This window comes from Molothrus aeneus, chromosome 9 (genome assembly GCF_037042795.1).
Source record: "Molothrus aeneus isolate 106 chromosome 9, BPBGC_Maene_1.0, whole genome shotgun sequence".
Classification (NCBI taxonomy): domain Eukaryota; kingdom Metazoa; phylum Chordata; class Aves; order Passeriformes; family Icteridae; genus Molothrus; species Molothrus aeneus.
Window position 1 is genome coordinate 7,971,910 of NC_089654.1, and position 26,989 is coordinate 7,998,898.

The window sequence follows — 26,989 nt, forward strand, 5'->3', positions numbered from 1 at the left end:
AAGAAGAAAAACCCAACCCTGAAACTACAGAGGAGAAGGGTTGTAATTGTGAGACAGAGACAGTTCTTTTCTATGTAATAAAGGAAGTACTGGGGAATACTAGATCTGTCAATATAGCACTGACTAGGTTACATACATGGTTTTACCCTTTAGTTTGGATATCTTCAGCTCCCACACATCCTTGTATTCTACTAGTGGCCAGTACCCAGTGCTTCTCATCAAAGATGATCAATTTGGCCAAATGCTAGATGGAGAGAAAACTTTCCCGGGCATTACTCATGAGTTCTGCTCTTCTCCTTTGGAGCATCCTTCCTCTCCAGCCAGTGGGGTATCTTACATGTGGAATGAGGCAATTCAATGGGAAGTCAAGGGGAGAGGGCTGGTCATTATCTGTTCACCCATCCCAGTGTCAGTGGAGGCCTCCTCTTCCTCACAGCTCCTGAAGGCTTTCTGGTAATCAGCAGGACCTTGTGCTTTTCCTCCTGGCATCAGCAACTTTCCCCTTTTATCACATTTGTTGCTGACTCCTTCCAGTCTGCTGCTCTTTGCAGCTGTCTGCCAAAACCAATATTCTCACAGCTGCCAGAGGCAGCTTAGACTGGCACATCATAAAAGGCAGCAAGGGCCATATTTCCAGATTAAAATAAACCCAGCCACTTCAGCGCCTTCTGACAATGTGTTTGACATGCCTGTGCTGTGGCCTCACTCCTTGGCTCTGACAGGACACAGACATGGCCATGGCAGCTCACGTGGGCACCTTGCTCCCCTCTCTATCTGCCCAGCCACAGGATGACACAGTGCCACACACCTAATCCTGCTCCTCCCTCACACCTGCCTTCTTTCCTTGGGATTACAGAGGGCTGTAGTTGAATACCAAGCTGTTACCTCTGGTAGAGCTTCCCTCCTAACATTTCCAAGACTCTATGCATGTATTTTTAATGTATTTATTGCTGCCTTTTGATACAGGTAGGAATAGGCAGGCACCTTGTTCATTACAGTACAATATATTTTATTTTGGAAGAAGGCTGTTCTCTGTGTCGGCCCATAGCTGTAGCAAAAGGGAAGGGCATGTCTACACATTCTCAGCCAGCACTACATCCTTGTTTTCTGACAAAAAAATTATGAAACTGGCACAGAAGATTGCAATTCCAGAAGACAGGAATTCCCAACCCAGGTGGTCCTTTCCCATTTGCCGTTCCAAAGAAAACTTTAGCTCGTAGACAATGTCTAGCAGGAAAGAACTTCAGGGCAAAATAAAAAAGAGCAAGCCCTGGGCAGAACAGGATAAACAGTGCCTGAACTTTCTGCTTTGGGTGAAAAACATACTCAGAGGCTTTGAAGGTATAAGGCTTCTTTGCTTTTTTACTTAAATCAGTCAGTAAAATCATTTGAAATACTCTGGGGGAAGATCCCAGGGCATGTGTTTATGGGTCACTGAGGGTGAAAACACAGCCTTAAGTCATAGGGTAGCAGTCAGTGTTTGCTGAAAACTCACCTTGCAAGGACCCCAGCTCCCACATGCCCCTCAAGCCTGCTAAAAAAATGAGGCCACGGGGTGTGGCACACACTGACCCCCTTCCAAGGACCAGCAGAAATGCAGCGGTGTGTCTTTTATATATTTCTACTTCTGACACCACAAAGCAGGCACAGTGTTTTGGGGCAAATGCCAGGCTGCCCTAGTGCTTGTTTTCCCAGATCCCTTCCTCACTGCTGGTCTCTCCATTGTCACACTCCAGATGAGTTGCCAGGTTTGCAGGATCCCTCTCTTCAGGATGCCTTGGACACAGAGGATGGTTTGTACGGTCAGTGAAATTTTACAGCCACAAAGAAGCATTGTTCCAACCTCTAGGATGCTGCCATCAGGAGATTGACATCAGTGCTGCTATGAAAATCAAAATCAATCAAAATCCACCAAAATTTGATCCAAGGAAATTAAAGATTGCACCATGTCTGGAGGTAGAAGCTGCTTTTTAACATTGCAGTGCTGGTTAATTATATTTAAGGACATTTCTTTAAGGTGCAGTTAATGGATCTAATCAAGAATTCTTTTAGGTCTCCCTCATTCTGCCTCTCTCTATACCTCTTAATTTTGGGGAAAATCTTTGGGGATTTGTGCTCCCTGTCTCTTCTGAGGGTGGGACACATATCTTGTGCTAAGTATCTTATCCATTCATAATATCTTTATAAACTGATGGTGAGAATGACTCAAGGATTTTAGTGGAGTTTAAATAGTGCAAACTTCCTTATCAGGTGCATCTTCCTTACTCAGAGCCATGTAAATTCCTCAGATTTTAACACCATTATAAAACCAATGAGATGAGTCTCTCTCCAGACATGCCTGTGTCTCTATATTGAGCGTGGAAGGAGATCAAACATTGCTTAGATTGGATGTCTAAATTTTGCATGGGTAAAGTCAGTGCCAGTGTGAAAGAAAAGGCCCTCATAAATTTCATCTGTGGAAGCCAAGAATATTATGGCTTTTAATTTATCAGCTGCCACTTGTATGCCTCATTAGCAAACAATTTTCTACTCTGTTTTTTAACTTCTTAGAGCTGTTTCTTAATTTTTGAGTGAAAAATTTTCCCATGAGAAGTCAGAGTGTCATCTCATTCAAAGTTCTTCCCTATGAAATGGTTGATTTTCAGATGATTTTTTCTTTGCCAGAAAAAATGAAGATAAAATATTTCCCATCAGTGTTGCACTCTGTATCAGCCAACATGTTTCTCATTGAAGATGCAGCTCTGAGTTTGTCGTGACCTTGTCTTCTCCTCAGCTGAACACTATCCCCCAAAAAAATTTGGAGGGCAAGAAGTCAGTCAAATGGGATGTCTGGATTCCTTATCTAGCCAGGACAGCAAGCAAAGTTATCTCTAAACATGCAGGGATCTGCTGCATCTGAGCTGTGGTGTTCAGAATGGAAGGACTTCCACTCTAGGCTAGCTCATCCCTCCCTTTCTCTCATTTTAGAAGACATTTTAGGCAACAACAGCTATAAGAAATTAACCTGAGCCTCCTATGACTGAAATGTTCCAGTGTCAGGATTCTCCTTACATTTGGATGAGAAATAATTTAAGTCTGATAACACCTTTTATTCCACTGGGGGAAACGTTGGTGCTCTCCTCTTCTGCTCTGACATGGGATAAAACAAGTATGTGAATTTCCCATGAGTCAGATATTTTTTTCCCATCCATTGCTATTTTTTATGCAGTGATTCTATATGTGGACTTGTACAAGAAGGAAAGATTGCCAAAAAATATCAGCTCTTCCCAAACAGCATGACACATACAATATATGCAGTACAGATGGAAAACGGCACAGCGTGGACACTTTTATAGTATGAAGATTCTCAGCACTGTCAAAAGCAGAGAGTGAAAAAACAATAGGCCTGACTTTCCTCCCATCTGTCCTGGTGTAAATCAGATAGAAAGCCAGGAGAGCTGCACCTCTATAAAACCAAGAAGTGAGATGAACTAAGAACTGGACCCATCTCACCTTCTAATCCCTGCAATCATTCAAGTTAGCACCATGTTATAGACCAGCTTTTGTGAAAGGTAAGAGGAGAAATGGGCTGAAGTTTTATGTGGAAATTGGAGGTTTGTATAAATTCCTGTCCTCCCCTTTTTATATGCTTACAGCTTCTGAAAACTAGCAAATGTAAGTTACAAAACTAGATATTCTTTCTGGAAAGGGCTGCAGCACCTTCACAACAAAACACCTAATCACTGCTGTCCAGGTTCCTCCCCATCTTCTTTCTCCCTGCCCCTTATACTACTGAAAACTCTTCCTGATTATCAGCCCATTACATTTCTTAACCTACCAGAAATAAGATGTGAAATTTATACAGAAGCAACATAGATATGACTGAGAAGGAGAGAAATAGCTGTCTGCAAAATCATGACTAGTCTGCAGAAGATGAAAACAGTATAATTATTCACAGTCTTTCAATTCAAGGACAGGAAAGAATAAAACAATTTGGAAAGTTGAAGACAGCTTAAAAAAAAAGAAGGTGGTTTTTCATCCAGCTGTGGAAATGCTTGTCACAGGAGCTTGTGGAAAGTAAAGTTTTACAACAGCTCAAAAAGGGGTTTTGGGGGAAAAAAGCCCAAATCTATCAAGAAATGTTAAATGTTCAATACAGAAAGTCACCTGAATTGTATCATACCAGAGCCTGAGGGACATTCTGTATAAATATGCTGCCTGTACCATTATCCTGGACATTAGATGTGGCTGGAGGGATGGACCATTGGCCTGTCTCAATGATTGTTCCTGTGTCAATCCATGGGATGCAGCCTGCTGGGGCAATGTCTGCATCTCCTGCTCTGGGAACAGGGGATGACTGCAGAATCCACATGTTCTTCCAACTCTAGCCCTGTGTTCATCCCCAGATTTCTGGCATTTCTTGCTGCCTACCCAGCAAGCCACTGGCAGGAGACCTGGCTGAGTCTCAGGTTCACATGGGAGCTTCCTTCCTTCCTTCCTTCTTGATCCTGTCAGTCTCACATCCTGCTCTCAGCTGCAGGGCACCTCAAAATCCTTTTGACAGCCCTTGAAGGCTGTGGTCCAGCGTTTAACTGCAGTGCTATCCGAGCCATTTAAATCATGGATAAAGAAAGAACAAAGTGAAATCTGCTCTCTGAGCCCAGCTGCACATATCATAGAGGGGTTTTACAGCCTAAGCCCAATGGGGCACTGCAAACCCTGGTTGAGTCAAGAAGCCAGAAGATACTCTCCACAGGAGAGAGTGCAATTGTGGTATACAACCCATCTGGATACATGCAGAAAGAAACAAGACAGATGAGAAGAAATATGTGGGACATAGCTAGGAGATGAAGGCATAAAAACTGGCCCAGGCAGGATTGCAGCAAATTACCCAGTAATACAGCATCATCAAAATGAAATCCTTCTTGAAAGGGAGTAGAGAACAGGATTGGAGAGCTAAGGGTCTGTACATGCTGGGGGAAGGGCCAGATGACTGACTTTGCAATGCCTGAAATCAGACATCTGTTAAGGATTGTACGTGACAAACTCTTTGTTGAGAGTTAATGAGGTCACTTGAAATGGTTCAACACAATAAATTTAATGAGGCAATAAAAATAATTAGAAATGGCCTGGCTTGTAAGAGTTTGGATCTGAACTTCCTCCCAGTTCAGGGCTGTTTGGACTGAAGGTTTTTGGCTTGGCCCATTACAGAAGGAGAAGTGAGGAAGTGAACTGGAATTCATATCTATCTCTGTCGTTTAGGTGGTTGGGTGTGCATTCAGGGTAGAGTTTAGACTGCTCTTGTTTATTTTTATGAAGCACTGAAATCATACTACATGTACAAAAGCTTCATTGGTTGAATATGTATAAAGTAACAGATATTTAGATCCTGTGACGCTGAAGATGACAAAATGCTAACAGGTATCTGGGAGGAGAGATGTGAGTCTAAGAACTGTTTAGCATCGAATCCTCTAAAATTGGCATTTGGCTGTGTAAAATGTACACAGTAAAATTCACCATGTAATTCAATCACTCTTCAGAACTTGCAAATCCAGTGGTGTCTAGCCCTTAAATAGCTATGTTCAATGGCTTAAAAGTTTTTCAGGCTCTGGAATTAGATGACAACACATCTTAGCATTATCTTGTGTAGAGGAGATATACCCATCTCACATCCAGAACTCTGCTGTGATCTGGTAGCAGGTACCTAAAGATGGCTACCCAAAGCCTCATGAGCCATCAATACTAGTCTTAGGCAGAGCAAACTCATTTTAATATGATGATGTGTATTGGTTAAAGAACTTTCATGGAGTGGTAGTTCAGATTTCCTGAAGCTAACCCTAGAACCTGTACCCATCCTCTGGGATGAATGTGCTGGCCACAAAATTGTTACCACTGCTCTGTTTTTTAACAAGAGCCAGGCACATTTGATAATCTTTGTGGAAAGAAGACTTAACAAATTGTATCCTGTATGGAAATATGGAAATATGTCTTTATAGCAGGTTGGTCTTCCTCTGCCAGAAAACCTGCAAGGAGGGAATTGGATCTGCAGGCACACAGAGGGATCTGCCCCCCTACACTGGTAGAAGATACTTGAGTGGTTACTCTCAAGGTTTGAATTACACTGCAAACAGAAGATGAGATTCTCAAAATGCTAAGTTCTAGGTGTCTAAATTAGATACACTATCATCCTGAATTATTACATATATAATACTCTATAGGGAATTATATATGCATTAAGTCAGTACAGTAGCTACTCGTTGGAGAACAAAGTGTTGTCTCATACATGGAACAGCTCAAACTGAAGATAAATGTGCAAACTATGTGCCATTCCCTCACCTGTGCTCTGCAAAAATCAGTACAATCATGGCAGCCTTTTCTGGTGTTGCTGTCTAGGTATTGTTACCATACACTGGAGACTGAGAAACAGCTAAGAAAGAGCAAAAATAAACAGTGTGAAGATGAGCAGGCTGAATTACACACTGCACACTCCAGCCTACTGAAAGTGCCTTTGCTATTTATGTGGCACAGCCTTCACTTAATAATCAATCTCCAACTACTGATCCATTCAAACAATGTGTATCTTGTTCCTGTTATTAACACAACCTATCTCGTGTTGCATCTGGAATGTGGGCTTCCTTCTGTGCCTGATCAAGGCTGGGTTCCCAAGGAAAGAAAGCTGCTTCCAGGTTTTAGTGTGTTTGCTGAACCAATTGGATTAAGTGAAATCATTAACACCTCAGCACAATGACTTCTGAACCCTGCTGTTGTTAAGAAAAAGCACAACTAAGGCCAGTGCTGCAAATCCAAAATCAACAGAAGCCAATGAGAGCCCTTTAATAGTCTGATTCAAAGCTGCTTTGTGTCAAAATCTGCAATGTGCAAGAGAGACGTCCCCACTCTTGTACAGAAATGAGACTTTGCCGAAACAATAACTCCTCACACAGCTGCCTTGTTACCTTTTAGTTATTTAACTTCCATTGCAGTCTTGTGTTGGCTGTGTAATCCCACAGCATCAACCCTACCAATATCTGCTCTCACATTCAGGAGCACTGACACAGGCAGAGCAGTGGAATCCACGGGACAATGTTGAGTTCAAACACAGAGCAGGTAAATGATGCCACAAGGCCTGTGAGCACCAGGGGCAGCAAAGGAAGAGCTCATTTGCCTCTGTGCCTGTTCCTCATCCCTGCTGAGAGCCCGTGTATGACAATTGTGTCACACCAAAAGGGCAGCAGCTCAAGCCAATGCTCCACAGATTAAAAACCAAGAATAACCTATCTTGAGCCCAGGAGCCATTATATCATTGAATGGAGCACTTTTTCTCATGAGTGGAACACATGTTATTTTGTCACATCATTTGTAAATCTGGAGTAATGCTGCAAGATTTTTATCTCCAACCTTTTTTTTTCATGTTGGGTTTTCGACAAGGTAAATGAAAATCCATCTCGCTTGGCTGAGTTACAGAGCGTAACTTCAAGGGCATTCCTTAATTTCCAGCCTTCTGTTGCTTTTGACATAAATCTTGGGAGCTGGACTACTTAGAAAGCAGCAGGACACCCCAGTCAACATTTCCTATTCTTTCCTTTCAAAATATTCTTGTTTTCATTATAAGGTACTCTCAGAAAGGAGAAGGTTTTATTAATTTTTTTGGTGAAATGCTACAAATATGAGGAGATCAAGAGCAAAACCCATGTCAGACAAAATTGTAGCTGCTAAAAGTGATCCATTGAGTTGAGCTACATTTTGCATATGTGTGTATTTAACCTCCTTGTTGCTACAGGATTTTTTGTTACTCTTTCTTCCCCCTCTTCCAAGAGCTGATGGAGTTCTAAGATTCCAAGGCTAAGATATTTTAAACTTCAGTATTAACTGGATGTTTTCTTTGGGATATCCTAGGTAAACTGAATGCTGATTTTCTTGGCATGCTGTGCTAAAATTTTATTGGTATCAACATTTTCTCTGTCTCAAGTCGCATGGCAGCAAAGCTCTTCCTGAAAGTTCAACAAAACCCACACTAAGAAAAAGGTACTGTCCCCTCATTTTAAACCATTATAAATTAGACTTTAGGCACTGGGAAATTATGGGAATTATTCCAATGTGTTCATCTAGATACAAGAATCAAACATGGAATGCATGGATCAGAATCCTGGCTATCATATGTTAGAAAGAAACAAAACATAGAAGAAACACATCCCTTCTAAAGAAATATTTGTATGCACACAGAGATATGCTTCAGTGTGTGAATATATACAGACATCAGACAAAACATAACTGAAGAGTTTCAAAGTGAAAACCCTTCAGAGAGGGTGTGACAGAGAGATCTGACATGTCACTCATTTATGATGTTCCCAGGCTGCTTTTTAATGCAGCTGTAATACCAGACTACAAAAGGCAATTTTGAACATAGTGTCTATTTTGGGCACACACATTTACAGAGAAATATTGGGAAGTGTGTCCATGAATTTGTGTCTTGTTCTGAGAAGACCCACCCACCCTTCAGTGAGATGTGCTACAGGTTCTCACAGTTGCTATCACCGACCTCTCCAGGCCCTCTGCGATTCCTGCAGCCACTCCTTGGGTTGCTGTGTTTGGTGGGTTTTGTGGTACCACATGTTCTCATGTCAGGCCTCGAATTAAAGGCATAACTACAAGAACCTACGTGCATGTGGCATGTGGGGCTCAGAAACGGAAAGAGGGAAACCCAACCACTTCTGTTGGGAGCTGCCTGTGGGAAGCAAGACTGGGGGATGAATTTAGACATAAATCTGTTCTCAGTTAGGTGACAATTCTGATATCTTCAATTTTTCAGTAAGAACATTTCACAGCATGATATTATTTAAGCATAATTAGCAAATTTAAAAACAACAAAAACAAAAAAGAAAAACAAAAAAGCACTAACCTCCTCAAACCTAATCAAAGCATCTTAGAACTAAAATACTGGTAGTTAATGGGAATTCATTTGACTATGTAAACTATCCCACTTGGAACAGATTTTGGGTTTTGAGGCTGGACTATAAATACTTCGCACACAACTCTCCATATAATCAGTTTTCAGCTGGGATCTGAGTGAATAACGGATCTGTTCCAGCTCACCTTGCCATCTGCTCAGCTGTGCCAGTGCTGTCTGCCTTAACATCCTGCTCTGCTGTTTCTCTAAAAACATCACCATTCACTACTCCCTGTTAGGTCCTTTCAGAAGGCTCAGTCTTTTAAGGATGCCTTCAGTTAACCGAGTAAAGACTCTGCTTAGAGATTGTGTAGTCTTTCACTGGGAAGGAGGATATTTGGAGACCAGACAAGTAGGCCTGTTGGAAATTAATTTACAGCCACTGGTGGAAGAAGTGCAAAGGTGTAAATTTGTGACAGGGAAAGGGAAATTTACTGTATTTAATTTTATTTAGTATAAAGATGATTTTAAGTCATGTGCTTCTCACTTCTGTGGTCAATGTCTTGGTGGGGAAAGACTTATTGAGTGCTCTTTGGGAAAGGGACTTCTCAGGACCTTTCTTGTGTATTGGAAAAATATCTAACAAGTTTCTCTTAGAACAACAATGGCATCACAATAGAAAACAATTCTTCATAGGAATTTTCTGGAATATTATTTGAAGGACTTTATAGAAAGAGGTAATAAAGGAATCTTCATAGCCAATGTGCACAATTTATCATGTTGAGAATGAAATCTCATGTGTAAGACAGCCTTGGATGAGAAAAAAAGAACCACCTTAACAACACTAGTCCTCAAGAACTCTCAGTGCCCAGCACTAGACTCTTCCATAAAGCAAATTGTTCTAGGTTTATTTCCAAGTGTCAGAGCCCTGTGCAGGATTGGATGTTTATGTCTAGTTGGCCTCTCACATCAGGACATCTCTCATCCATGCTCACGAGCACTCTGAAAGTTTAGGCGTCCCTATGTGCTCATGAATGCTCCCTGGTGCATCAAGCCTCTGGAAGTTTCTGTTGGAATGGTAATTGAGGAAATCACAAGCCTGCACTATTTATGGAGATCATCTGGTCTCACAGTTCACTATGCAATATGGAAACAACATGTAGCTGGATATCAAAGGCCATGACAGCTGCAGAGGGCCACATCTTTTTCCAATATCACTGCTTTGAGCAGGGAAAAATGTCTCTTTTCTGAGCTCTTCTCAATCATTGATTTGACTCAGAGCCTGCAAGGAAGGTCTGCAAATCAAAAGGTATCAGTGAATGGTTTTTGAGTCATTTTGTGAACAGAGTACAGATCATGAAAGCCAAGTTCCCTTCTGTTTCTAATCATATCACCTATAATTTAGTCCCTGTACAGCAAGAGAAAATACAGAATGAGTGAATGGCAGAGTCTACAGAGTGACGTTCATGAAGAAGAAACAAAGCATTTGGTTGCAGTCAGGCCTGGACTAGGCTCAAGGCCTCAACTGAGTGGTTGACAAAATACAGGTAGGTCTGAGAGCAGTTAGCACATTCCTCAGAGTGTAGGGAACATGGTTTAAAATGGCAGGAGCAACACGGATCTGAAGAAATCCAATGACATGATTTGACTCACATCAGTCCCCAATTTGCTGTTTCTACATAAGATCACTGGAAAATCCAGTAAAGTTGGCAATGAGCTTTTGTTGCCCATGGCAAAGAAGCCGCACCCTTGACATTCATCATTCAGAGCTCTGCTGTCTGTGTACTCTGGGTCCATGTGCTACAAAGGCAAGGCCAGGCAAGTTGAGGAGAAAATAAAGGCAGGCCTGTGGCATCCCCAGAAGGGCCAGAACCCTGCCCATGTTTCTGAGCATAGCCACTTCATGGAAAGAATAGCAGAGGGTTACTTGTATATCCAGGAGTCCTCATAGCTACAAAGCATTCCCAAATTCCATGGCACTGACAAAGCAGGTCAACATTTGTTTCAGGTTTTTACTTTTCTTCCACCTTGGCAAATTTGTTCTCTTTAAAGAGAAAATCTATGTAAGTTGCTGCAGAGTAGACAGAAGACATGCTGCTCCTTTTGTTTGCTTATTCCTTCATGACTATGCCAAGAAGGGATGTGGAACAAGTTACTTTGCAAATTCTTCCCTGAGAATCACTTGACTGATGCTGAAACATGACTACTTTGCTTCCTAGGCTGTCAATTCTGATTTACCAGTCCTGTGCTCTCAGTCCAGTTCTATAAGCAATAGGAACAGCAATAAAGATAGTAGCACAAATATGGTGAAGCTGAGTGTGGCTTTAGGATGGGATCACATTCCACATATATTAGTCAGTTGACTTCTTGACAGAAGTCAAGTCCCTAGAATAAGAAAAAAATGCTGTTTGTTCCCCTTTCTTTCCATAAGAAGGCTGTTGGGGAAAAGAGGTTTCTTCCTGTGTACCTCTGTTTTCATCACAGATGTTCATGCCCTGGTGAATTTTCTTCAGTGCTTTGATGACCTCATTTTCAAATGCTATAGAGAGAAGTCTTCCACTTCTCTGAGACTCCCACTAACAGATCTCCCTGTTATTCTATGTCCCCATAGTTTCCTTTCCCTCAACTGCACTGATCCCATCTCCTCAAACTTTGTGAAATCATTCCTTTTAAATATGATTCTTTTTTTTTTTTTACATCATATGTGGGGAGGAGAAGGAGTTGCATCCATAGCTTGTCCCATCTTCATTGTGTGGAGAGGTTTCTTTGATATACACAAAGACCAATAATGTTGATAACAATATATTTCTGTGTGGCATTTCTTAGCCACATCTATGTGCTGCTCTTGGCCACACACCACACAACTGCAGTGCAGAATGCATTATAAGACAGAGACAGAGATGGAAGCAGGAGGATTAAGAAAACAAATGTTAAATGGAACTGTAGATAGATTTGACATCCCAACTATTCCTTATGCCTCAACACACACATTTATTATTTGTACATTTCCAGCAGTGTAGAAAATGCCTTTTCCAAATTTCATGCACTGAAAGGAGGATAGTTCCCCCGGTGAGGGAGATCCCAACATTGTTTGTTCTGATCAGACTTTCAGCTCCAAAACCTCTAAGACATGACTATTTTATGTATTTATATGCTTAAGAAACAAAATGTAGCACTCTCTACCAGCTTCAGAGTGGATATAAAGGCCATATTACTGCCATCTAACCTAAAAATTATGAAGTCTCCAACCACTGAAGGGCCACAGTACTAAAAGAGCCAGCGGTCAGCCTCAAGAGGCTGAATGAGAAACACAGATATTTCTGTTTAGAAGGGAACTCTTTTGTGTTCAGACTTCCTTGGTTTCTTCAGCTTCTAGAAGCCTTGAATTTTAGACTTCTGCAGTTTGCCTCTGCAGGTCCTTCTGCTAACCACAGAGTGCTTTGGATAGGCAATGCTAGCTTTGAAGCTGGCAGAAGTCTGGAAACTTCATATAAAACAGAGCAGCTTCAAGAAGGATTTAAATACAGTCAACTGCGGCCCTTTTCCTGACAGCAGAATAGAACTAATTACCATTAGTCACACTTGTAGAACAATTAATACATTTTTCCTTTGCTAAACAAATGCAATTTGCAAGACCAAACCATACAAAAGGGTGGAGGGGTTTTAACAGATGCCAGTTGGATTTGGTTTCTGTGTCTCCAGATGGCAGTGAGTACAGAACAAGGCCACATTTCTCGGCGTGAACAAGAATCTCCATCTGCAGCCTCTGTGTGCCACAAAGCCTGTGACTCATCTGACTGCTTTGTACCGGCTGGGCTACTGCTGGGTTTGTGTAACCATGTCCTCCCAGGACTGGGCTCCCAAGTGCCTCAGTAGGCCCAGATCTGCACATGGTTAAGTCAGAAGAAGGCAGATCTAAGCATATCAAGGATGTTTACCAGCCGCAGAATTCAGGATTCAATTTCTGTCCCTGAAAGCCCATCTGTCCCAAAAGCTCTGGGAATGATGCCCAGGACAACCCACTGACCTGCCTGCCCATGTGTTTTATACTCAGATTGCAGAGAACTTTCCAAAGTTTTGAAGCAGTTCACATTCCAAGAAATGTGAATGAAGACAGGTCATGCCCATCTTTACAGACTGAGCACAGATGCCTTTCTCATCTCTTTTCTTTAGCAAACTCTACCAGCTCCTCCATTTCTCTGGAGCTCACTACAGAAAGGAGATGTCCCCCCACTTTGTGTGACCTGTCCCCTCTGAAGGAGAGGCTTGCCTGCAAGAGAGAACAATAGTTTCATACTATTGTTCAGTAGAACCACCAGACATAGGCAGAGATGTAACAGTCCTTCTAATGCATTTCCTCATACCCCTCTAACAAAAAATACTGAAATACTTCAGTAATAACCATGGACTTAGGTGAGTGCAACTCTCTATCCACCTGTCCCCTTTGTATGCTGGTGAACTCTCCTAAAGCCATACAGACAAATGAATCAAACATCATCTGGTCTTCCAGCTCTACTTTTCCCAATCTTTAGTCATCCATTCTCTTAATAGAAAGATTTTCATTCCTCAGTGAAAAGTAATCATGTTTTTATTTTTCTGTGCTGCTGTAGCTTGAAGGATCTATAGATGTGTCTGAAATCCACAGGAGTAACTCAGGATGAAATAATATTTTTATTATCTAACATCTCTGATGGGCAAAGGAAGAACAAGAGCATGAGACAGAAGAAGAGTCTGAACCTCTGTCTTTTAGCATGAGACTTTGGACCTTGCTACCTCCACAGTAAATGGCAATTTGCCCATACCAGAGAAAAATCACTGAAGAGGTTTTAGTTTTCTCTGTTCATGGGACATATAAGTGGAAGAAACTGCACAGATGCACATTTTGTTTGAAATATAGAAATATTACCAGCTATCATGAAGAGCAGGCCTAGGAGCTGTGTGAGGGCTGTCTAATGCCCAACCTTTCCAGGTGCTGACCATGACCAAAAGGATGGATGACTAGGTGTGGCTGTTGTCCCCACTCTCTGCTCACTAGCTGGTACCGAATAGAAATTCCCGCTAATTTCCAAACCAAGAAAGGCCAAGGCTACTACTGGGAGCCTGCCAGCACACATCACATGGCTTCAGGGTTCAGATGGTGGGGGCTTTACTCTTCTCACCACTACAGAGGAGCACAGGGCCTGTGGGAATTCATGCCTTGGTCGGTTTTACAAGCTCTGAATGCATAAGACTGAATTTATAGAGTTTTCTTTCTGCTGTTTTTCCAGTATAGTGGCTCCCTCTGTGAGATGGCAGGCAAGCAGGCAGCTAGAACATTAGGAAGTATTGTATTTATTGGGTCCTGCAGTCATCAAGAAGGTGGGAGGCAGAAAAAAGTATCCTCTTAGGAGAGATACAGATTAGACTTTGAGTCAGTTCTACAGCCAACTGTTTTAAAAGCCCCAGAAGAGGCTTAACTATTTAAAAATGATTTAGCGGGTGAAGCTGCTCCATATGAATTATTTGGTGGAATTAAGGAGATGAGAATGATTAGGAAGGAGTGAGGAGCTTTATCAACTCAGCACTAAATGTTCAGCTGAAGAAGGGAGGGCAGGCAAGACAGCTCATAGATGCCTGTGATTTTCAAGTGATCCATGAATGTTTATTGGGACATCATGTCTCTGACCCCAGAATGGGATGGGAGCCAATCTGCATAAAAGATACTCTTATATTCCTGACATAGTTTTGTGGTGAGCAGAATCTGCTGTATGTATATTTTATGTTTCAGGTTGCAGGGCCCTGTGTGGGAGTTTTATATAATGTCTTTCAATATTTATTTGGTTAAACTTTACAATTATGATCCTTAGAGAAAATGATTCTCAGATGCTGGTTCGTGCCTGTGTAATTTGACTGAGATTAAGCACACAGACTATCTCTTACACAGCAGCATCTCTATCATGTCTGCTCCTCTAGCCCTTCACTTCTAAATATCTCTGATAATATATTTATCCTCTCAGCCACCATATGGGTAAACCAGCGACAGCTCTCCACGGCAGATTGATGCACAGACACACTGGCAGACAGTGCCTACATTTAAGTGTCTCCCTGGGGTCCTTCTGGTTTCCAAAGACAAACTGGTACGTTCAGAAGGTGTCTCAGACTACCAAAGACCTAAACTACCTGTGGAAGACAGAAACTTCCAGGCATATCTGCTGGTTCAACACATCTAAGTTCAGACAAAGCTAAAAGCACCAGTATTAGTGATTTTTTCCCCCTCAGACTTCCTTCCCTCTTTGTCTTCTCTGGAAGGATCCCCAGCTACAGGTCTGACTTGTACCTGCTATTACCTCATTCCAAACAACTTCTCTAGAGCACTTGAAAGGACCCATGAAAGGTGTCTGGAGTTTAAGAAAAAAATGTTCAGCCTGGAAAGATTAATGTAGGAGAGGGACTGTGTTGGCTGACAGGATGAGGACTGAGAAAACACAGTCATAGGTGGAAGGATAATTTAGCCAAATACCAGCTCTGCTGTACATTACTGTGCAGTGGGAAGAGGGATGTTCTCCAACATGAAGAAGATCCTCTTGCTTCTTAATCATTCCAGACCACAGAAGCTGGAACAATTTGCTAGTAGAATGACAGCCAAACAGATCCAAGAGGTCTCCACCAGCAATGTGGAGATACCAAAGATATTCCAAACATTATCCCAGCATTTTGGTCTGCTTCCTATTGTTTTCTGCAGGTCTAAGCTGATATCATCACTATTGTGTTCATTGGGAAAAGCCTGTAGTGTTGTGTCTTACCCCACTGTCCTCCACACGGAGCTCCCCAATTTCTGAGCTCTTCACAGATTATTAAAAAGAGGCTAAATTAAACAAAGGTCTACTCTTCTTCATCTTTATCCCATTCAACACATGGAGCTCCCCAGTGTATGAGCTCTTCACAAACTATTTAAGAGAGGCTAAATTAACAAGTCTACTCTTCTACTTCTTCATCCCATTCAACACGTGAAGCTGCCCAGTGTCTGAGCTCTTCACAAACTATTTAAGAGATGCTAAATTAACAAGTCTACACTTGTACTTCATTATCTCATATATAAATATCCCCACAATGAGATTGCTGTATCATTTTGGGTACATGAACAATAAAACTGATCAGAGGTTGAGAGATGAGGCTGTGTGTGGGTTGGGTTTGTTTCATGGTGGTTGAACCAGCTCAGATACACAATGAGACAAACGTGTGCCACACAAGCCACCAAAACTTAAGTGGCTTGGGACAGGCCAGGGCAGGCAATCATGTGGGTCTGGTCACACCAGTGAGAACAATCGTGTCTTTACCATTCCCGTGTAATGGAAGCAGCCAAACATCTGTCAGCACAGTAGTTCTCATTAAACCCCAGCGTTTGCCAGTGGTGAGTGGAACCTGGCACTTCCCAGGCAGAAGTATGTGCTGAACACACACTCTCTCTCTGAGGTTTCTGGGAAGCATCAAGCTGTACAGCCACTCCATGCAGGCTCTTAACACCAACATCTTTGATTTGCACAGGGCTTACTGCTCACTGAAGAACCCTCTGTTCAGTGTGGGCACAGTTAGTCCGGAGCTGCCAGGAAGCACGGAGCTGTGGGCTCCAGAAAGGGTTGGGATTTTCAGGGGCAGTGGAGGTATGATCAGTTTGTTTCCTCTGAGCGATACTCAGTAGCTCTCTGCTCTTCCTGTTGGGAAAGGAAATCCTAGAAAAATATCAAAAATCCTCAGATTCTACCAAAACCAATATCCAAGTAAAAAACAAGTGTATTTCTATGTAAAGACAGATGTGAAGTACCTCAAGCCATTGCACAGATGCTAGAGAGAGTCACAAGAAAAGTTAGGCTCTAATCACTACTATGCTGTGTTGTGTTTCATTTTGCATTCCCATGTGGGTAGGAGGGAAAAGGAGAAATTAAATATCCTGAAGTTGAATTTAGGTCATCGGGAATCTCTAGGGTTAATCGGAACTGTTATTGCTGAGATGCCAGGGAAAACTATTTCAGAACTATCAGTTCTGCCAAAAAGAGCAAAATGAATCAAACATTTGAGTTCCTGTGTAGGAAGTAAAAATAATTATTCTGTTATTTATTACTGTAAAAAAGGTCTAATTTCAGCCAAACTGTCTGAAAAAAAAGCATTCAAATTTTATGTGTTTGTGGCTGTAGGAGGATTTGACTTGGATGGTTTAAATAGGTCCCTGTGTGTGTATGTGTAAATGTCACAACATGGCATACAAGCGAGGGTCTGATGAGTCTGAATACGGCTGCATTTGAACTTTGGGAAAATTCAGATTCATGGCCTGCTTGTGAGCCAAAGACTTTACCCAAACACACCCAGGACTGTGAAAAGTTCAGTCCTGTATCCAGTCTCTGGTTCCATGTCTGTTGTTGCCCTAAGCAAGCGTGAAGTGGGCTGCATAGGCCTTTTGTGTGTCATAGATGAACCGATATATTTCCTGCTTTGGTTTGGAAGTGCATCTTGTTGCAGCTTGATAATGAGCTGTCTCTACAGCAGATGTCAAAAGCCAAATTTAAAAAGTTTATTTTCCATCCTAAACTCAGTATTTCCTGAGAAAACAAACTCTGTGAATATGTGAATATTTAAATCTATGTGATGACCTGTGTTTCTCCAGTGCCAATGCTTTGTGTGCTATGAGAGAAAACAAGAGCTGATTCCCAATGTCCTCTTTTCCTTCCCACGCCACTGGCAGCCAAGCCTTGTGCTGAGGCAGCACACTTGGGCCTCAGAGGCACTGAGGGAGATCCTCCACTGGAGGAGTTGATGAGGAAGCTGAAACTTCAGCAGCCTGCTGAGCTGCTGTGCACATCCCAGTCTGAGCTGTGTCTCTGCTGGATGAAGCCCCCTCAGTTTTTCTTGGAGGAGTCCTCCTGTAGAAGCAGTGTTTTTTGCAGGCAGAGCACCTCCAGCTGTTGCCAGTTGTGGGCTCTCACCTTCTACCAGAGTGAGCGATAAAATAATGATTTCCCCACTAGTTACAAAACAATCATACAGAGTAATAGAAAAATCACATTACAGCTATCAAATTCTGCAGAATGGTTCAATAAACATAGGTGACGAACCAATTCGCTGCTACTTCTGTGGAGAGATCTAAAATAACATATGTAGATCCTCTGGGCATCATCCCCATTCTTTTAGATGAGACTTTGCCACAAAAGCATTTAAAAAATAACCGTGAGAGTTGCTGTTTTCTCAGTTTTGGAAGATCACTGGGAATCAGTCCAAGATTGGATCTTACTTAAGGGAAGATTTCTCCAAAGGGAAGTTCCACATGAGATGAGTTCCCTAGGGATGGGAGAGCTCTTGGCTCTTGGCTGCTCCTTTTATGAGATGTATCTGGACTGGCCAGAGCGAGCTGTAAATGAGACATGATCAGGGCTGGCTTTACAAGGCCTATTTTCCCAGCTGGGGCAACCTCCAAGGCTGCACAGTTCAGTGTGAATTCACCTCCTGGAAAACCAAGACTGCCTTGACAATCTGCTCTGGTCCTGCTTGTAATGATCTTTTGGTTATGTTATGGGTGACCCTTTACAGTGTGTTTAATGACTTTATGGGAATCTGGGAAAACATCCAATCATTCATAGTCAAAATATTGCACTTTGGACTTGGTACCAATACAAGCAACCTTGTACTTTATAAAACTGACTGGGAACTGGTTTCCCACCCCTTTTACTCTTCCAAGAACTACAGCCACCACAATAAAGTAGCAGTAGAATTTATGATCATTTACAGTAAGTGGAAACAAGGCACTTCTGGTATTCCATCCCTGGTGCTATTTTCCATAAAGCATCAAGACTCCTAAGAAATGCTTCATGCACAGTCACATGCAAGTATCTACCAGGACTTTCAAGCTGCTTTGACTTGCCCCAAAAGGAGGAAATATCTCTTTGCAGTTGCAAAATAAACACAGGTTAACTCAGATCAAGTCGCCCACAAAGGCAGCACTCCTGACTCAAGGCCTATAAAAGATTCTCAATTATTTTTTTACTTCTTTTACATCAGTATGTTTTATAAAAGTCCCTTCTCATGGTAATACTTTCTCATACATAAAATAGAGATTCTGACAAATGCAGAAGCAACTTTAAAGCATCCTGGACAGAGGTGAAGGCAAGGGGTCTTTCATTTCAGAAAAAAGCTTAGAAAGGGAGAGGGAGAAAGGGAGATCTTCCCAGTTTGAGTGATGGCTCTGCAAATTGAGTTAAGACAAACAAAGATCCCAGCTCATCACTCCAGTATGTAGACTGTTTTTAAAAGAAGGAGATGTTATGTCTGTCAACCTGCCCAGAAATCCTTTAACCAGCAAAAGGAATCTGAAACCAAGATTGTCAAAAGCCAAAAAGGAGTATTTTGCAAAGGTTTTGTGTTGTTAGGGCTGGGCAGAGGAATAAAATTGCTAGAAAACATATCTAGGAAAACAGATTGGCCACTGACTTGTAACAAGACCTAAACTTGCTGCAGTCAAACATAAACTCATGGAATCCTGGGGCTGTGGATTGCTGAATGGAGAGTGGCCAAATGAAGGAAGTGTTGCCCATGGTCTCACTGTGCATAAAAAGGGATTGAGAATGGAATATGGATGAATCTGAACTACCTGGGGAAGGGAAAATCCCCTGCTGTAGCTCCTGTTCTTTCTGGTACTGCAGTACAGGAGCTTCTGTCACAAGGACTCAACACTCCAGAAAATGTTTGGTTTGGTGTGTGAGCAGAAGACCTGTGAAGGGGCCAGAGAGTGTTCCTTGGAAGGCACACCAGCATGAACCTGGCTGGTCCCACAGTGCCAGGAAACTCTTTCATTATTAATGATCCATAAATGTGGAAACTCAAGCACTGAGCAGAGCAGATCTCCAGGTCACAAGGGATCAAGGGCAGTGCTGGAGCTGAAACACAAGCTCCCAACATAAAGAATATAACCCAGTGTTTCCCAAAATTCTCTGTAATTCTAGGTGTGGGGAGGTAAGAGAAATGGGTAAAACCAGAAATGTCTCTTTAGAAACTCATAGTCTCAGGTCCTCAGAAACAAGTGGCTGCTTGAATACACTTGGAGTGGAGCACCTAAGGCCCTAACTAATAACTTATGAAAATATTCTTTGGAAAGGAAGGCATAATCTCTGATGTCACAGACATTGCATGTTTGCTTACATCTATCCTATAGAGTTTAAACAGTGTTTGATATAGCACATACACAGTAGGAAATACCTATAATAGATAAGGCAGCAGTGGAACCCTGAGTTTGCAGAGACTCTGAGCACCTCTAAATTGCTCCTTGCCCTCAGGGTTTTTTTTAATTGGTTTCACCACTTAAAGCATAAAAAGAACCCCATCATAAAGTGCTACTAAAGCTGCTGTCCAAACTCTTGTTGAACATACATACTCAGGGAAGAGGGGAAGGGGAAGACTTTCACCTTCTTTTGAAGGAGGCTGAGCTTTCAAAACTTGAGGAAAACTTAAATCATGCTGTTTCTCCAACACATAATTATAAACTGAACCAACCATGCAGGTTGGTTTCCTCCCTCTGTCTGCTCTGCCAGTTCTGATATTGTTCTTTGAAAATTGTTGTCATTATCATCAGAGTTAAATAACCTGAAAGTGAAACAGAGTGGTCCAAATTGACTAATTTTATATTTCTTTTTTTTTCACCAAATGGCCCAAACCACTATGATTGGTCTTAAAAAATCCAATTCTCTCCTTTCCTGTCCTAATTTCTTCTTGTGACCACAGGGGAGAAAAAAGCAAATTTTCGTATAGGTCTGGCTCACCTGCAAGTGACTGCATCTTCCTGTGGCTGATTTGAAAGCAACAAATTTAATCCAGAAATGTTGTTTGTTCATGAGCATTCCATAGTACACAGAGATAGTTTTTGCTAACAAAGCTCTCTGCAAAAGCAAACAAAATCACAGAAACCTGCTCTGACTGCTGTATAGAAGAAAGGAACATGTAACATTTTCTTGGCAAAACTAACCTGTGGCTTCCACGTAGTGAAAACAAGAGTCATGACAACACATCAGAGGGCAGGAAAACTCAAATAAAAATCTTAGACTTCTTGACATGAATTTTGCTTTAAGAAGCATTGACTAAGAAAGCATGGTAGTAATTACACATTTGCACTTTATTCTTCATTTAAACACATTAAAAAAACCACCATCAGAAAAAAAAAAAAAAGCATCCATTACATTTAATTGCCAGCAGTGGAATTTTGCAATGGCCTGGAGAGAACAATCATTTAACTTTAGGGGCTGTAGGGCACATGAAGGGTTGTTACCCTTCCTGTCTCCGGAATGGAGCCCTCAGATTGGTCAAGCTTATTTTGGAAATTGAGGGCCCTTGTAAAATTTCTCCTAAAACACTCCATTGCCCTCTGGCAGAGCTGTTCACAGTGGATCCTGCAGGTAGAAACACTCACCATCTTTAACCCTGAAGGAGGAACTGCTACTGTTTGAGGTAAAGCAACAAAAGTTACTTGCAGCTTCTCCCCAGAATGAGGCTTCTCACTTTTCATCCTTTTCTTTTTCCTGAACAAAAAGCTGCTTAGTGAATTATTGATAAATGCTGTTAAAGAAACAGCTATGTGAACTGTTCTATAAATTGCATATCCTACCGCATGCTTTCAGAAACCACATCTTTTGCTTTATTTGAAGACATGCTGAAGGCATAACACTCTTTCTTTGAAATGAAAATGTCAGGACACAGCAGAAGAAGCTCAGAAGAGCCTGGATATGGCAACAGCTTTGATTTCTTCCTCCCTCTCAATTCTGAACAAACACAGCCAGTATTTTCAGCAGGGTTAAGCATGCAGAGGCCAGGCCAGGTTGTGAGCAGACCTAACTTCTCATTCATGCATCAAGGAGGGAAAAAAAAAAAGCATTCTATTCTGAAGTCTTCTAATGGAAAAGCACTTCAGGGTTGGACCTTGCACAGCCACATGGCTCTAACTCACTTTCAGAGAAAAAAAGCAGGGTTCCCATAATGGTTTTCACTGCAAACATCATCCTATAAGTATGGCAAGTCCCCACTCTCTGAGCTCTCTGTGCACACCTCAGTGAGTTACTGGAGATGAAAACCTCTCTTAAGGACTCTTTTCTCACTTAAACAATTCATTTTGTAAAGGTGTGGAACCATCTGCTTTTATTCCTTGGGGAGCTATTGAATTGTCATGACAAAGATTCCTTGCCTACAAGATTCTTTTGACTACAAAAGAGGAGGAAAGACAAAAGAGGAGAGGCCTCAATTAAAGTGGGCACACTACCTGAGTTACCACAACTTTTAATCTTCCCTGGTAGCTCCTACCTCCTGAAACCCAAAACAATCAGGTGTCACCCAACCTGCTCCTCGTGACATGATCTGATGATCTCTGGAATATTGTCTTCTTCCCCCATCAGTTTCAGGAGAAGACAAGCCCAAGGGTGTGTGGAGTACACATGAGAAGCCAGTCCTGGAGTTCTTGGCTTGAATCTTCAGTAGAGCTGGCATAAAAGCTGGTTCTAAACCTTGGATCACTGCAGCTTCCTAGGAACTGGCTCTAAGACACATTGTATGACAGGAATTTCCTGAAACATCTCCACACATGCTTAACTCAAAGATTAAAGCTAGAAGGGTATTTTTATCTTTCATCCTCACGCATTTAATTCCAGACACTTCGAAAGAAGGGCAAGGACTGAGATGAGCCCTAAATTCCCCCTTCTTGAGGAGATGAAGCTCTTGGTCATAGATATCCAGGTGCAAGAGCCCAAAGCCTCTGCACAGTAATGAAGATGTCCCCAAGATCACATGAGCCACATCAGAGGGTGCAATGTCCTCAGCTCTCTTCCCTTAGCTCTGTTGATCAAATATAAGTTTGAGTGAATAAGATACACCAGGGAGGCATCCAAGATAGAAAATAATCTGGCTCCACACTGCTATAGATCTATATATGCTACTGCCCAGCTTCATCTGTGTCCTTTACCTATCAGAGCAGAGACTTGGTTGTGATCAAATCCTGCTTCAGTGACTTACTGTGAGGCTCTCTGACTCACTACCCTACAAAACCCACAGTGACTCAAGGGGTTAAATGGATCCCTCCTTCCTTTTCCCATACAGTTAACATCTCACAGGGGTCACAGGGGATTTTTTTCCATCCAGTCCCACAGTGTGATCTCCCTTTCTCTTCACCCCATGGATCATTTCCAACAAAGGCTTTGGACAAGGAGCAAGGGAAAGTATTTGCACAATTGCTGCCCATGTTTAGGATCCCAGCTAATTTCTTGGATTCTGACTTCTAAGCCCTTCAAAATGCCAGCAACTTACCCCACTCTCTCAGGCACTGGTTGGAATGGAAAGAGTATTGAGTCTGAAAGCCCTGGCTAAAAACTGCCCTGAAATAAAAGGAATGAAAACATTTCCAGCTCCCTCACCTGGCTGAAAGACACTCCAATGAGCTAGCTTACTAAAATGCACTCCTTTATTCAGTTTTTTTATTCATTTTACTGGGAATCCAGATTTCTTTCCGCCTTCCAGTTTTGCCTTTGTTGTTGTTGAGTTTCTAAGGAGTCTGTTAGACACGAGAAACAGTATCTCTCAGCACACAAGTGTGTAGGGGTGCCAGGCCAGGGAACGTCATTAGCAGACTTATTTAGAGAAAAGGGTGAGTTAACCGCAAAATGCTCTGCTGATAATTTGTTTAGCTGCTCCTGTGGTCAGAAGTGTGGTCAGGCTCCCAGCATCCAGGAGCTGTTAATCACCTGTCAGCGGGCTCTTGCAGTCTTCTGCAATTGCAGCCCTTGTAGTGTGAGGCTCTGTCAGCAAGGGAAATGAAAAGAGCAATAGTCAAAAAGCTTTCGAGAGAGAGCAGAGCTGTGGCTGAATCCAATCTGTGGTGTATCTCATCTGGGAGTGGGTTTAAGTTGCTAATAGAAACCCAAATTCTTATGGCAGTAAGGGACCATGCAATTAACATTATTTTGCAGCTGGAGTTTTAATGATTCCATACAGCTTGTCTTTCCTCATCTGTTACTCCATCCCACGCCTTACAACGTCTGAATACATGAGCCAATATCAACAAAACTGGACACACAGGAGTAGTCCTGTGCATATTATGTTTCTATATCTCACTGAATCAGGGCAGAAGAGACAGCACCGTGCTGGGAGACTCCTTTCCCTGCAATCTCAGCTCCTATGTACCTGAGACAACATCTATCTCCTGAGAGGAGTGCAACTGCAAGAAAACCTCGAGGTCACATCTAATTCGAGACATCAGAGAACACAGTGTCAGGACAGAGTCCCTGGCTAGAGGAGTCCCACATGGTCCCTCAGATAGATGCCCTGAAGAATAGAGCACACTTTCCTCAAGCTCAAAGAGCCCTTATAAATGAGCCAGAGTTGAGTCCTTTTCTCTACCCTTAACACTGGAAAACTCAGGGCCAAACCTGCAAATCAGAGAGAGGAAAAAGCAGTGCTGGTCATGAAAACTAAAAGGAGAAAGGGGACTTCAGCACTAGATCTGTGTGAGAGGTGTGTTTTACCCTTTCCCTGAGGAAAGAAGAAAACATGAAAGCTCAAAGTAAATGCATATTTCCAAGAAAAATCCTATGTGATTTAGTGGTATGTTTTGATCACTAGCGGTGGATATTTCATCATCCAGGAAATTACTATTAAGGGTCACTGTGCACTAATTAAGCTTTACTTGCTCCGAATCACCTCATCACACCCCATAGCATGTGCTCTGCCTTTACTCTGGCTCCATATGTCCAGTTCTGGGCACACACACAGAGAACTGCTGGAATGACACCCCATGTGCTGGACAGAGCTCTGCTCCTGCCCACACTGGCTGGAATATGCTGCTCCTCACTGGCACCAGAGCACTCTGTTCCAGCAAGAAATGCCTGGCTCTGCTGATTTCCAAGGCAGCCTTTCAGGGCTGTGAGTTGCCAGATGATGTCTGCACATTTTTGAGAGCCCCTGGGAATCCAAAGGTTGATTTTGATGGGCTTTAGGCTGGGCTGTTACGCTCCAGCAGCCAGCTAATGCAGACCAGCGATTCCAGCAGGGAATGCTTCAGCACAGGGGCTGTGTTAGTGGGGAGACTGAATCCAAGTGACAAGGAATAGATAGATGGGGAGTGATTCTGGGGGTAATTAGATACAGCAGTGATGTGGGATTCAGACTGGTGCTCAGTGTGCCCCTCTGCATGAGGAAATCCTGTTTAGTTTCCACCTGGATTCAGGGGTATCCAGGTTGTGGAGCTGGCAGGGCTGAGTGAATATTTATCCAGGATAGACATCAGCTCAGATACATTGATTGCTTAGTCTGCTCTGGATACTCTGGACTTAATTTTCAGAACAGCCAATGAGCAGAGTCATGGGAACCAGATCCAGTCCTGCTCTGCTGGATTTCAAGCCCATGAGGGACTTACAAGCCTTTTGGTTGACCTGCAGCAAAACTGAGTCCATAAACCTCACCCGGAGTTTCCTGCAAGTGGGCCAGGAAGATGTGGGGAATGAGGCTGGGCCTTCAGAGGGGGTTGGCTGGCTTTCTGCTGGACTTCCTGCCAGGTACAACTACAGCACCTCTCAGGCTTCAGATGTTTTACACCACGGTGTACATATAATACCATCTGGCCTTGCCTTCCCATGCTGTATCTCGGTTAAGCCCAAATATTTATGCCTATTCAGCACTCAGTTTATCCTAAATGGAAAGGACTGCTGCCAGCATGTAAAAGATATATGTAACACGATGGATCAGCCAAACCTGGACACTGGCAAAGCTTTCTGAGGCTGCAGAGCAGGGCATATGCCTACAAGCAGGATTTCTGTGTCCTTGCTGCCAAGGAGCTCATGTCTATCTTAGAGAGTTTATTTGTGGAAAGGAAAAAAGTGGCCCATAAACATGAAATGTAACAAAAGAAAATGCCAAACTAAATCTGACAGGCTTTTCTTATACCACTTCATTTCGTGGAAAAATAGCATCTGTCCACTTAAATTAGACCAAAATACTGAGATGTTTCCTAATGAACTGGCAACTATAGATGCCAGAGGGGTGAGAGCTGAAATCTGGAGAGGATATTAGCTTTTCCCCCCGATCCGAATATGATCTTTATTATTATTATTTTTGCTTCTTCTTTCCATTTAATTTGGCAATGGACTTACAGAAGAAGTAAGTTTTTTTTTTTGTGTTCTCCCTTCTGTGAACTCAGACTGAATACAGCCAAAATTAACTTCTCCCTGGGAGGTGAAGATAGAAGAAAAGGAAACTAATCTTCATTTCCGACCTCCATCTCCCTGACATTATATCCTTTATTTACAAGACCTGTGCATCATCTGCATATAAGAAAGAAAGAAAGAAAGAAAATAATGTCTCAAATTGAAATCTGGAAATATTTATTCACTTTATAATGGCATTGCCATAAGAAATTTGATTTTTTCATCTACTCCAGATTGCACTGTGTAAGAATAGTAACCTCTTTAGGCCACCACTGAATTCTGTGATTCATCAGTGTAACAAAAGACTTTTGGAGGGTTCAAAGTATTTCCTTTCTTTTCTGACAATACACACTGGAAAAAATACACAAAATAAACAAGGAAAAAAAGGAGTTTTTTCTGAGGAGAGGCCAAAGAGGGGAGGAAGAAGTTTGCTGGTCAAAGAGTCTGATTAAAAAAAAAAATTGAAATAAATAGGCTTTGCTGAGTTTTAGACATACACTTTAGAAAGTAAGCCTTTAGAAAGCAAAACAAATACTTAACTAGCATTTTGTTAAAATATTAACAAGTATCTCTGTTGCACTTAGGACCCCGGTAGGGAGAGATAGGAAATTTTGCAGATTCTGCCAGGAAATGCTCTGACTTCCGACGTGTAACACTTGTGATTTTATAATGCATCTTCTCCTACAGGTTATCTTTCAGATGTAGACAACATAAGCCTGTCATATTTTTGTTTATGCTGCAGTCAGATATAAAGGTTGTAAATTTGAGTTGATCACAAACCTTGTCTAAAGCACGTGTGCACTTCCATGACCCTGTTTATCTTCAGTGTTCGGCCAGCTGAGATAACAGCTTGGTGTGTCAAACACGTGACATGTGTTATCTGGACACCATGAACACTTTTGTTGCAGAGACATGTTGACACAGCACT